The sequence below is a fragment of the Myotis lucifugus genome, unplaced genomic scaffold (assembly GCF_000147115.1).
Source record: "Myotis lucifugus unplaced genomic scaffold, Myoluc2.0 scaffold_85, whole genome shotgun sequence".
NCBI classification, from domain to species: Eukaryota; Metazoa; Chordata; class Mammalia; order Chiroptera; family Vespertilionidae; genus Myotis; species Myotis lucifugus.
This window is the reverse complement of record NW_005871133.1, coordinates 3,224,594-3,236,033: the sequence shown is the minus strand read 5'-3', so window position 1 is coordinate 3,236,033 and position 11,440 is coordinate 3,224,594. Positions and strand designations below refer to the sequence as shown.

The 11,440-nt window shown below is 46.7% G+C and overlaps 1 long non-coding RNA gene across 1 annotated transcript; it reads left to right on the top strand.

The window, feature by feature from the left end:
* Positions 1 to 6: 6 nt before the first annotated feature.
* On the top strand, positions 7 to 11,224 carry LOC111826496. The gene is made up of 3 exons (XR_002829839.1): positions 7 to 61; positions 536 to 712; positions 11,099 to 11,224. It is a non-coding gene; the product is annotated as an uncharacterized LOC111826496 (long non-coding RNA).
* Positions 11,225 to 11,440: the final 216 nt, after the last annotated feature.

Here is an 11,440-nt window from a genome sequence, read left to right as displayed (position 1 = left end):
CAAACCTGAGACCCTTCAGTCTGCAGGCCCATGCTCTTACCACTGAGCCAAAGCAGCTAAGGTGAGTATATATCAGTTTTATAATTTTAAATAATACATGTTTTTATTGATTTCAGAGAGAGAAAGGAAGAGGTAGAGAGAGATAGAAACATCAATGATGAGAGAGAATCATCAATCAGCTGCCTCCTGCACTCCCCCTACTGGGATAGAGCCGAAAACTTGGGCATGTGCCCTGACCAGGAATCAAACCCTGACCTCCTGGTTCATGGGTCAATGCTCAACCACTGAGCCATACTGGCCAGGCCCATTTTTATAATTTAAAGTGACTTAATGCTTTAGAACATTGATAATAAGCCGGGTGGTAGATATAGCATTTTATTATTCTAAATATTATATATGCATTATATAAACTCCATTATATATGAAATATTTCACAACAGATTGATAATTATTACTCTGTAACATTTTTGCTTCTTTATTCCAGTTCAGGCCCTGGTTTGCTCTCATGTTAGCTAAGTCACTTTATCCTCTCTAGGTTTCCGTTTTTGGCCAAAAGGGAAAAAAGATGTGACCAACTTCTCAGTCCACTAACAGACTTGTCCAGGAACAATAGTAAACGGGAAGGCGCTGCACATTTTAAACTGCAGTAGAACAGAGGAAAGAGAATGAGGAGGGAATTTCCACCTGGAATGAATTCCCACATCTTATCAAGGTCAGTGCTTCTCAGCGCGGCCTTCCTGGGCCCTCCCCTTCGCCCTGATTCTCTGTTCTCTGAATTCTGTCTTAGATGTTCTTAAACTTAAGGCTATACAATGATACATATGTTTTTAAATTTATTTTTATTTTTGAGAGACAGAGAGAAAACACTTCTTTGTTATTCCACTTACTTATGCATTCCTTGGTTCTTTCTTGTATGTGCCCTGCCTGGGGATTGAACCCTCAACCTGGCATATTGAGATGATGCTCCAACCAACTGAGCTACCTGGCCAGGGCCTCACACTGTGACACTTGGAACTGTTTTGTACACATTGATGATGACTTCCCCCAGAACAGGCCCCAGTGAAGGCAGGATGTCCCGATGATGGGGTTGTAGGCATTAGTGAGCAGGTAGAGGAGAGGAGATAATTTGGGGGAAAGCAAAGAATCGTCTTGCCAGAGACTAAAATGACAGGGAGTTGGACGTATTGGGAAGAACTTCAAATTAGGCTTCAGAAGCACTAGGCTTGAGTCTGGGTATTTCAGTGACTAGCTCTGAGCATGTCAAGTTTCTTCACCTTTGCGTTTTCAGTTTCTTGGGCTGTGGGGTTCGAGAAATGGGGCTGTGAAATTTGCCCTGCTTGCTTCTTCATGGTGTTTCAGGGATTTGGTGAAGCAATGTACATTTTGAAATTTTGACATGGGTGAGGCTTTGCAGAAATACACTCTAATTACATAAAACCCCTGAGGTTCTTTGGGCTGTTTGTTACCGCAAGGCAACCTAGCCTATCCTGGCTAATGTTCAGCCTAAGTCTGTTTCCCCTCCTCTGGGAGAATACCTATTTCTCATAGTTGCAGTGAAGATTTCATGAGCGAATGTGTATCAAGATCTTAGCTCAACGTTGGCTCACAGAATGAGCTCACTAAGCATTTGATTCTTACCCTCCCCTAGCAAGATGGTCATTCTTGGCAAAGGTAGACAGGCCACCTGACCAGACCTTCCCATGGGCCTCAGGGGCACAGCAATGAGGTCAGTGGTTCCTCCTGACACGCAGTCCTCATTCAGCAGCAGGTGTTATGGGTTCTGTCTCTCCACACTTCCCAGTTCTTTCCATCCAAATCCTGGGGCCGTAATTTGGAGCTGTTGAGAGATGTGGCATCGACAGCCCCTGGCATCCACCTTCCACTTGCAACAAGCTGTGGCAACTTCATCTCCCCGCACCACTGCCCCCACGAGGGGGGGCGGGTATTGAAGGGGTGATGAAGGGGAGCCTTCCTGCCTCCTTTGCCATGAACTGTCCCCTCAGCGCCAAGCAGCACAAAATACTTTGGGGAATATCAGCATTCAGCAGAGCCTCTGAGCCTCACTAGTCCATGCCTTGACTCTAATAACAACATTTAGAAGATAAATAAATAAACTAAACACAAAACTGAGCTGTGGGTGCCATGTATGTATGTATATATGTATGTAAAGTGTAATGAAATGGTGGTGGTGTTAGAAGCAAAGCATGAACATGAGAGCTCAATAGGGAGAAGCAAACCCCCTTGGAAAAAGCACCTTGGCCTTGTGGGTTTGTCCCAGGCAGGGCTCTGCGCTGCACGGGAGTGGGAGGTGAGGGCGGGGCTTTGCAATCAGGCTGCTACTTTCAGCTGCATCAGGATAGCAGTTTCTTGAATCCTATCCTGAGGGACAGGAGAAGTTAAAGAGCCCTTAGAAATTTAAACCAGGGCTATAGCAGTGTTTCCCAGAACCAGTGACTCAGGATTGCTCACCTGGACACCTTCCCCATCCACAGCCACGCCCTCGCCACCCCCATACACACACACACACACACACACACACACACACACACACTCATCCAGTTATGGAGCAGAGCATAGGAACTTAGAAATATTTTTAGACTAACCTTTGAAGACTCAAAAGAAAATCAAGTCTATTTTCAAATCTAGGCCTGGCTGTGGTGGGCCCTGGTCCTACTGCAGTCCCTCTCCCGACCCACATGAGCCCTGGCCAGGGTGGTAACAAACTACCCCAGACAGTTCAGGAAAATGGATCCACTCCCAGCATTCCATCTTATGAGAAACAGATGACTCCTTTCTCGGACTTGGCGGGCGCCTCCAGAAATCCATCCTTGTCCCTTCTTTGTTCCAAAGCAAACACTTGTCTTGGCTTCTGTTCTCGTGCCCAGACATGCTCAGCAGGAGCGGAGCTCCTGAGCCCAGGACCTGGGTCTGGAATGGAATTCAGCCAACACAGGTGAGCTGTGGACACAGTGGTGAGGCCGCTTCCATAACAAGCAACCAGACTTATTCATCCACGTAACTTTGTCTCCTTCCAAACAGGCCGCTAGGCAGGCTATAGATTTACCTCAAGGGTGATAGTGCTAACAAGGCATCAACATTGATGGAGCATTGGCCATTGGCAGACTCTGTGCTAAGAGCTTTATGAGAATTTCCCATTTGACCCTCATAGCCCTCTTAATAGACGAGGAAATCGAGGTTCAGAGAGGTCAAGTGTGTCTCTCCTGGTGGCAAAGCTGGGAGTGGAAGCCTGGCCCAGAGCTCTCCACTCCAGGGTTAGAATGACTCCAGAACTTGGAATGAATATTGTCCTATTAGATCCTGATGGTGTGAGAAGTCACCTTCATTCAGGTTCAACTAGGGAAATTAGGAACTTTCACTTCCTAATGTCATTCAACTCTCACCACAGTGAGGCGTGTGGGTGATCCTCACAACTGGCTTAGGGAAGAAGCCAGGGTGCTCCGAGAGGTTAAGGAACTTGCTGTAAGAAGCAACGCAGCCCAGCCTGTGTGGTTCAGTGGTTGAGCATTGACCTATGAACCAGGAAGTCACAATTCGATTCCTGGTCAGGATACATGCCTGGGTTGCAGGCTCAGCCCCCCTAGTGGGGGGTATGCAGGAGGCAGCTGATCAATGATTCTCTTCCATCATTGATGTTTCTCTGTTTCCCTCTCCCTTCCTCTCCCTAAAATCAATAAAAAGTATATTTAAAAAATAAATAAAAGAGGCAACGCAGTAACTCTTGGATTTGATTTTTGGAAGCAGCCAAAAGCTATTTTGAGCGAAGTCTTCTAAACTAGGTACTTCATCCTGTTTGGCAGTATTAGACGCGTTCAATATAAATTTACGCATGACTGATCATCTTGTGTGGTTCATAGGCTGGTCATGAAGGCCATTCCAGAAGAGGCATTGCAGGAACAGTTAGAATTTTCCTCCTAGTCTTGAACCCAAACCCGCCTCCTTGTAATTTGCTCCTGTGGCTCCTCTTTGCATCATGGAGCCACATGGAATTGTCCTCATCACTACCCCTCCCCCCGCCCACTCCATCCTAATAAGCTTCGTTATCTAGTGGCCAAGTCGGCAGGCTGGAAGCAGCAAATTAGAAAAGATGGACATGCACTGTAGATGTCTCTAACTTACCAGTTCCCCGGTTTTACACCTAGAGAGTCTCATTTTATAGGTCTGGCTTTGGGCCCGGGCATGGTTGTTTTTTGAAGTTCAGCAAGCGACTCTAGCCAGGATTGAGAACCACTGTGCTCAGAAGAGAATGTAAACCCAGAGAGGCTGGGTAACCAGCCCAAGGTGTCACAGGAACCATATCCTAGAGCTGGGCTTCGAGCCCCCACCCACCTGCCCTTCCCTTCTTCTGGGCACACCCACCCTCCCGACCCAAATGGGGGCCCCCCGAGCAGGGATGAGGGGTGGGGAATAGGGTTTGGTGGTCTCTGCAGTCTGCCCAGTTCTGAAGGTGTTGCTCTAGCCCACAACAATGTTGGATTCCTTGTGACAAAGGCATCTGCGTGGGACATGCTGTCTGGAATGCTGTAGACATGCTCAGGGACCCCTGAGAGCCGACTCTGCTTAGCCCCCACACAAGGACATGGCCCCGGAGTCAGGTCCAGACCAGGAGAGGACATGTTCATGAACATGCTCTTGACCGGCACTTAGATGGTTAAAAAGCACATTCTTCTGGGACTATGGCGTAAGCCCTACTTTCATCCAGCCTTACAGGGATGGTGTGGGTGAGCGCCACACCCATAACCTTTAGTTGGGTGTGACCAGGCCTTGCCTGGGTCCCTCTCTCTGTGGCCCTATATTTCAGCCTTTCTAGTGGTCTTTTTTCTTAATCCTAAAGTTCCCCAAGGTGCTCAGGTCCTGGCTCTCCATTAGCTTTTTGCTACTAACAGAAACATTCTTCTACTTGCTACTTCCCTTACCTTTTCCTCTGTGGCTGTCCCCACCCCTTTCCCTCAACTCAAGGACATACTTTATCTTGGAAGCAACAGAGGAAATTTCAGGCCAAGAACAAGGCACAGGTATAGTGAGAACTCAGCTGACCACCATCTATACACCTGAACATAAATAAATTGCTTCTACACATTCAAATTCATTTGGTGCATCCTCAAAATACCCTCGTGGGATGGTTAATTTTATGGGTCAAGTTGACTGGGCCTCAAGCACCCAGCTATTTTGTCAAACATTGTGGGGTTTCTGTGAGGGTGTTTTTTAATGAGGTTAACATTTCAATCAATAGACTGAGTGAAGCAGATTACTCTCCTTAATGTGGGTGGGCCTCATCCAATTAGTTGAAGGCCTGAATAGAACAAAAAAAAAGCGAATCCTTCTTTGAGTAAGAGGTGATTCTTTCTGCCTGATGGCCTTCAAACTGGGATGTTGGCTTTTTTCCTGCATTTGGACTTGAACTGAACTGAAACATTGGCTCTTCCGGGGTCTGGAGCCTGGTGGCCTTTGGACTGCAACTACACCATCAGCTCTCTCTCTTTAAAAAAAAAAAAATTTTTTTTGATTTCAGAGAGGAAGGGAGAGAGAGAGAGAGAAACATCAATGATGAGAATCATTGATCAGCTGCCTCCTGCATGCCCCTTACTAGGGATTGAGCCCCCAATCCAGGCACATGCCCTTGACCAGAATCGAACCCAGGACCCTTCAGTCCGCAGGTCAACGCTCCATCCATTGAGCCAAACCAGCGAGGGCCACCATCAGCTCTCTTGATTCTCGGGTCTTCAGACTCAGATTAGAACCACACCATTGGCTCTCCAGAGTCTTCAGTTTACTGACTTTGCAGATCTTGGGACTTGCCCACCACCTCAATCATATCAGACAACTCCTCATAATAAACCACTTTCTATATATTCATCCCATTGGTTCTGTTTCTTTGTTTGCTTTTAAAATTAACTCTTTTTTGTTGAAAGTATTACATATGTCCCCCCTTTCCCCCATTGATGGTTCTGTTTCTTTGGAGGACCCTGACTGACACACCTTGCCTCAGAGATCTTGTTAACATCTCCATTTTGCAGATGGATAACATGTTTCAGAGTCAAAGCCACCACACCCACTCAGGTGTCCACTGCCCTGCCCTCTCCAGCAGAGCTGTTTGGATCTTGCTCATTCTAGCTCTGCTCTCCTCCTCCCCTCCTTTCTGCCCAGGTCTTTGTTGTCCAGGTGGAAGCCCCATCTTCACCCCCCTCCTCACTGGGACCACCATATGCCTGGATCTAGGATCTGTGAGTCCTCCCTGGGGAAGCGATATACATGGGGGAGCTAAACACATTCACCGGCCTTTCCTGGCTCTGCAGTCACTTCCCTTTTCAACTGTTGCAAATATTTCAGAACCCACATATTCCAGTTGGTTGTTAAGCCACACCATTGTTTTGGAGAGAAAGGCTATATTTCCTGGAGACTGTCTTTCTCATCTCCATTTCTTTCCCCACCTCTTTGTACATTCCTTTCTCATTCCAGATAATCTCCCCCAGCCTGTGGGTTTGTTTCCAAAACAATTTGGGTGTTTGGCCTACATATTTTGACCTGCTGCGATTCCAAAATGTTTTGGAGATATCTAGGGAGTAGGCTAGCTTCTTCTTGGCTTGGTTAGGCTGGGTACTTTTGGTATGACAACAAATATATTCTGAATTTTAGTGGGAAAAGGGAGAGAGAACAAAGGAGGGGGAAGAAAACAAGAAAGAAACCAATAACCCAACAACCAAGTTTATAAGTGTGTTACGGTAATAGTTCCGCAAGAACAGCTTGTTCTTGCAGATAACTCTACCTCCAGCCAACCAGGAGCAGGGGCACCAATAAGCACAGCAAGCCATGTACCAACTACACGATTATAGTTATCCAGTTGTGTCTTTTGGTTTTTCATCCTTAGTATTTGAAAACACTTCAATACAGTTACTCTTAATATTTCTTCTTCGTGCCCTAGTCCAGTAGCTCAGTTGGTTAGAGCGTCATCACGATACACCAAGGTTGTGGGTTCTGTCCCTGGTCAGGGCACATATAAGAATCAACCAGTGAATGCATAAATAAGTGGGTCAACAAATTGATGTTTCTCTCCCCCTCCCTCAAATTAAAAAAAATAAATCCTTCTTCCTTCTGAGCATATAGAGCAGCGGTTCTCAACCTGTGGGTCGTGACACCTTTGGCGGTCAAACGACCCTTTCACAGGGGTCGCTTAAGACCATCCTGCATATCAGATATTTACATTACGATTCATAACAGTGGCAACATTACAGTTATGAAGTAGCAACGAAAATAATTTTATGGTTGGGTCACAACATGAGGAACTGTATTTAAAGGGCCGGAAGGTTGAGAACCACTGATATAGAGGAATGGGTCAGTGAAGGAACTTGCTCAGTATTCAGGTGGGAGACAAGAAGATCTTTGAAGCCTGAGCATTGTCCTCCCTGAGGCTTCTCCTCAAGGCTAGGGCCTGGAATTAGAGGGACTGTGCCAACGTGGAGTTAGAGGGAATGTGGAGGCTTAACAGGGGCAGCAGGGTGGAAGAGGGACCTGAAGAAAAGGCCTATGGAGGTGTTCCAGGAGGTCCAGGCGGTAATGGCCCAGAGCCCTCTAGCCCTCTGGTTAAAGAACCATTTAGCCATGAATAATTATCCTGGCTGTTATTTGTGTCTGTAATAACAGCCATAACAATGGATGCTGCAAAGGTCAACCCAGGGGCTGCTGTTGCCTAATGCTTTTAGTAAGGGTTGGAGGCGGAAATGAGTTGATGAAATTTGCTGTTGATCCAAACACGGCTCAGCTGGCCGAGGCGGTGGAGGCCTGCGAGAAACTCCAGATGGACTCCATCTTCTCTGGGTCCCAGGCAAGGCTAGCAGCTAAAATTTAACTTGAACACATTCAAGGCAAGACACTTGGAGTGAAAGCTCATCTCTGCTTCTTCTATGAGGCAGGGCCGGGGTGGAGCCCGAGAGGCTGCGGCAGGGCACAGAGACTGGGCACTCACTCAGCTCAGGGCAGAGGCCCACCTTAGTCCCCAGAGCAAGCAGCACGCCAGTGGAGAGGGGCTCTGGGCTCCGGCCCCCTGAGCAGCTGCTGGACCCCCAGGGGGTCTGGGCTGCCCCTTTCTGTCTGGAGTCGCATCAAATCCCACCTGGCATTCATTGGTGAAATCTCAGTACCTCCACCTCTTCATCCTACATTACAAAAGGAGGCCCTGCCCTGGCTGGGTAGCTCACTTGGTTAGAGTGTTGTCCTGCTATGCCAACATTTTGGGTTTGATCCCTGGTCAGGGCACATACAAGAATCAACCAATGAGTGCATAAATAAGTGCAACAACAAATTGATGTTTCTCTCCCTCCCTCTCTAAATAATAATAATAATAATAATAATAATAATAATAAATCAAAACAACTTAAAAAGAAAAGGAGGCCCTGAGAGGTGGGGAGAACTCACTCCTACAGGCACCCAGTTAGATAGAGGCTGAACCAAGCCCAGAAGCTGGAGCCCTTGGCTTCCAGTCAGAGTATTTCCACTCCATCTTGTCTGCAGGCCCCACCCAGCCAGTGGCAGGTAAACACCAGCTGGAGCTGGTGGGGGATGGAGAGCCTGTGGGCCCACCCCGTTCACATTTACGTCAGTCATACCTTCCAACAAATGCATATCGAGCACTTATCATATCTCATGCACAGTTATGTGGGAGGGATAAGGGCATGGAGTTTGGAGTCACGCCTCAGTCATTCAGTCCCTCTGAGCCTTGATTTCATGAAAATGAGCAACATTAATCCCGGTGCCTACCATATATAGTGAGGACTCCATGAAAGGTGGCTATACAAGATGGGGCTGGGACCCCAAGAAGTCCTTGGTCTCTCAGGGGAGCCAGATTCATCAATAAGCGTATCTAGTGTGTATAGATGGGGTGGTTTAGGAGGACAGGGGTGAATAAAGAGGGTGCTCTCTGCTTACCAGCCTCTCAGAGGAGCCTGAATCTTCCTATTGTAAAATGCGATACTATAATGAGCTCATGCATTCAGGGTTATGGATTTATGGATTGGACAAAATAAATATGAACTGCCTCATGCTCAGGGGGCATCAACAAAGTGGTATCATTTTGAGGGGGGTGAAGTCAGAGAAATCTTCACAGAAGAGATGACATTTGAATTGAGTTTTGAGCGATGAACAGAACTTTACGGGAGAACAGCATGGACAAAGGCGTGCAGGAGGCAGCCGATCAATGACTCTCTCTCATCATTGATGTTTCTATCGCTCTCCCGGTCTCCTTTCCTCTCTGAAATCAATAAAAAAAATTTTTTTTTAAAAAAAAAAGAATGTTACCAAAACTCAGATCCTCGTTACCTCTTAAATCTGTGTTCCTCTGCATGGCTTTTTGGGCAGATTCCATGTGGTAGCTCCTGAAAGCCACAGGCTCATATCAAAGCATCCTTACTGCTGGGATCTCCAGGGGAAAGGACTGTGAGCCTCTCTCCCAGGAGTGCCTGCAAGAGTCTCATTGTGTGGCATTCATTCTGATTGGGTCCCATGCCTATTCCTAAACCAATTGTTGTGCTCTAATTGGCCAGGCCCATCATTAGCCCAGCCCTGGTGGTTAGGGGTGGAGTCAACTCTACCTGTGCTACAGATTGGCTGAGGCAGGGGAGGTACCCGCCTTGAGGAAAATCCTAGAGGTACTGTTGCCAGGAGGGAAAGAGTTGCTGGGCAGTGAAACAGCAGATACCTATTAAACCCACGTCAGTATTGTATTGTTCTGTGTGTGTCTCATGTGCACTATTCCACACTAGCCACCTGACCTCCTGGCTGTTCCTTTAATACTTTTGCTTCTTCATCTATTTAGGTCTTAAATGTTATCTTTTCAAGGAAGACTACCCTGAACACCTCATTTACAAAAAAAAAAAAAAAAAAAAGGAACTGTCCTCCACTTCTATTATCCTATATAATAAAAGCATGGTATGCAAATTGTCCCCTCAACTGGGAGTTCTTCCGGGAGTTTGACCAGGAGGCTGGGCCAGCTGGGGAAAGGGAAGGAGTACCCAGCCAGCAGCCGCAGCTGCTAGGGACCCTACCAGTGCGCGAATTTTGTTCACTGGGCCTCTAGTGATTTATAATAAGAAATATGTTTGGTCTCCATTTCTGGCTTGGAGCTCCTAAAACCCTTGAAATGTCCTAAATGATAAGAGCAATAAAGGTGCCTTGATAGTCATAACAAAAGCATTCAGTCACACCTGAGTTTATGTTAATAAGGTGACTTGGAAATGAGGTGACCTAAGGATGGGGGCAGGGGAGCCAACCCTGTGTTGCAAGGTCAGGACTTTCAACCCCACCCCCCTGACCTCCAGAGAAGGAAGAGGGGTTGGAGGTTGGATCAATGGCCAATGGCCAATGACTTAGTCATTTCTATGTAATGAAACCTGAGTAAAAACCTAAAAGGACAAGGTTCGGAGAGCCTCCAGGTTGGTGAGCAGGTGGCGGTTCCAGGACAGTGGTGCCTTTCCACCTTGCCACATGCATTTCTTCCATCTGTTCCTGAATGACATCCTTTTATAACAAACCCATAATCTAGTAAGTTAAATGGTTCTCTGGGTGTTGTGAGCTGCTCTAGCAAATTAATCAAACCCAGGGAAGGTGTGATGGGAACCTCCTATCTATAGGGGGTCAGTCAAGCACAGGTGACAACCTAGACTTGCATTGCAGCTGGCATCTGACGTCTTAGACTGAGTCCTTCACCTGTGGAATCTGATGCTATTTCCAGGTAGATAGTGTCAGAAATGAATTGAATTGTTGAACACCCAGCTGGTAGTCAGAGAATTGCATGATAGTGCTGGAAAACCCATATATTGGGTCCCCATATTCTCTATTCCCTTTTCCTGTTTTATTTTTTTCCTAAAGAGAGGCATATTGTTTTCATCACTTATTTATTATGTCTCTCCCATTGGAATGTAAGCTCCACAGGACAAGGATTTTGGTCCATTCTGTTTACTGCTACACCCTCGATGCCCAGACAGTGTCTGACACGTAGTAGGCACTCAGTCAATAATGATTGGATGAATGAATGTTCACAGCCACTCTGTGGAGTAGGTGGATGAAGGTGATTCTCTTTCTGTTATAGATGAAGACATGGCAACTCGAGAGAAGGATCCTGTTGGCAAAATGATTAAAAAAGAGCTGTGGGCCCTAGCTGGTTTGGCTCAGTGGATAGAGCATTGGCTTGTGGACTGAAGGGTCCCAGGCTTGATTCCGGTCAAAAGCACATGCCTGGGTTGCGGGCTCGGTTCAACATGCAGGAGGCAGCCAATCAATGATTCCCTTTCATCATTGATGTTTCTATCTCTCTCTTCCTCTCCCTTCCTCTCTGAAATAAATAAAAATATATTTAAAAATAAAAAGAGCTGTGGCCAGTGGGGTTCAGTTGGTTGAGCATCGTCCCATGCACCAAAAGTCCCTGGTTTGA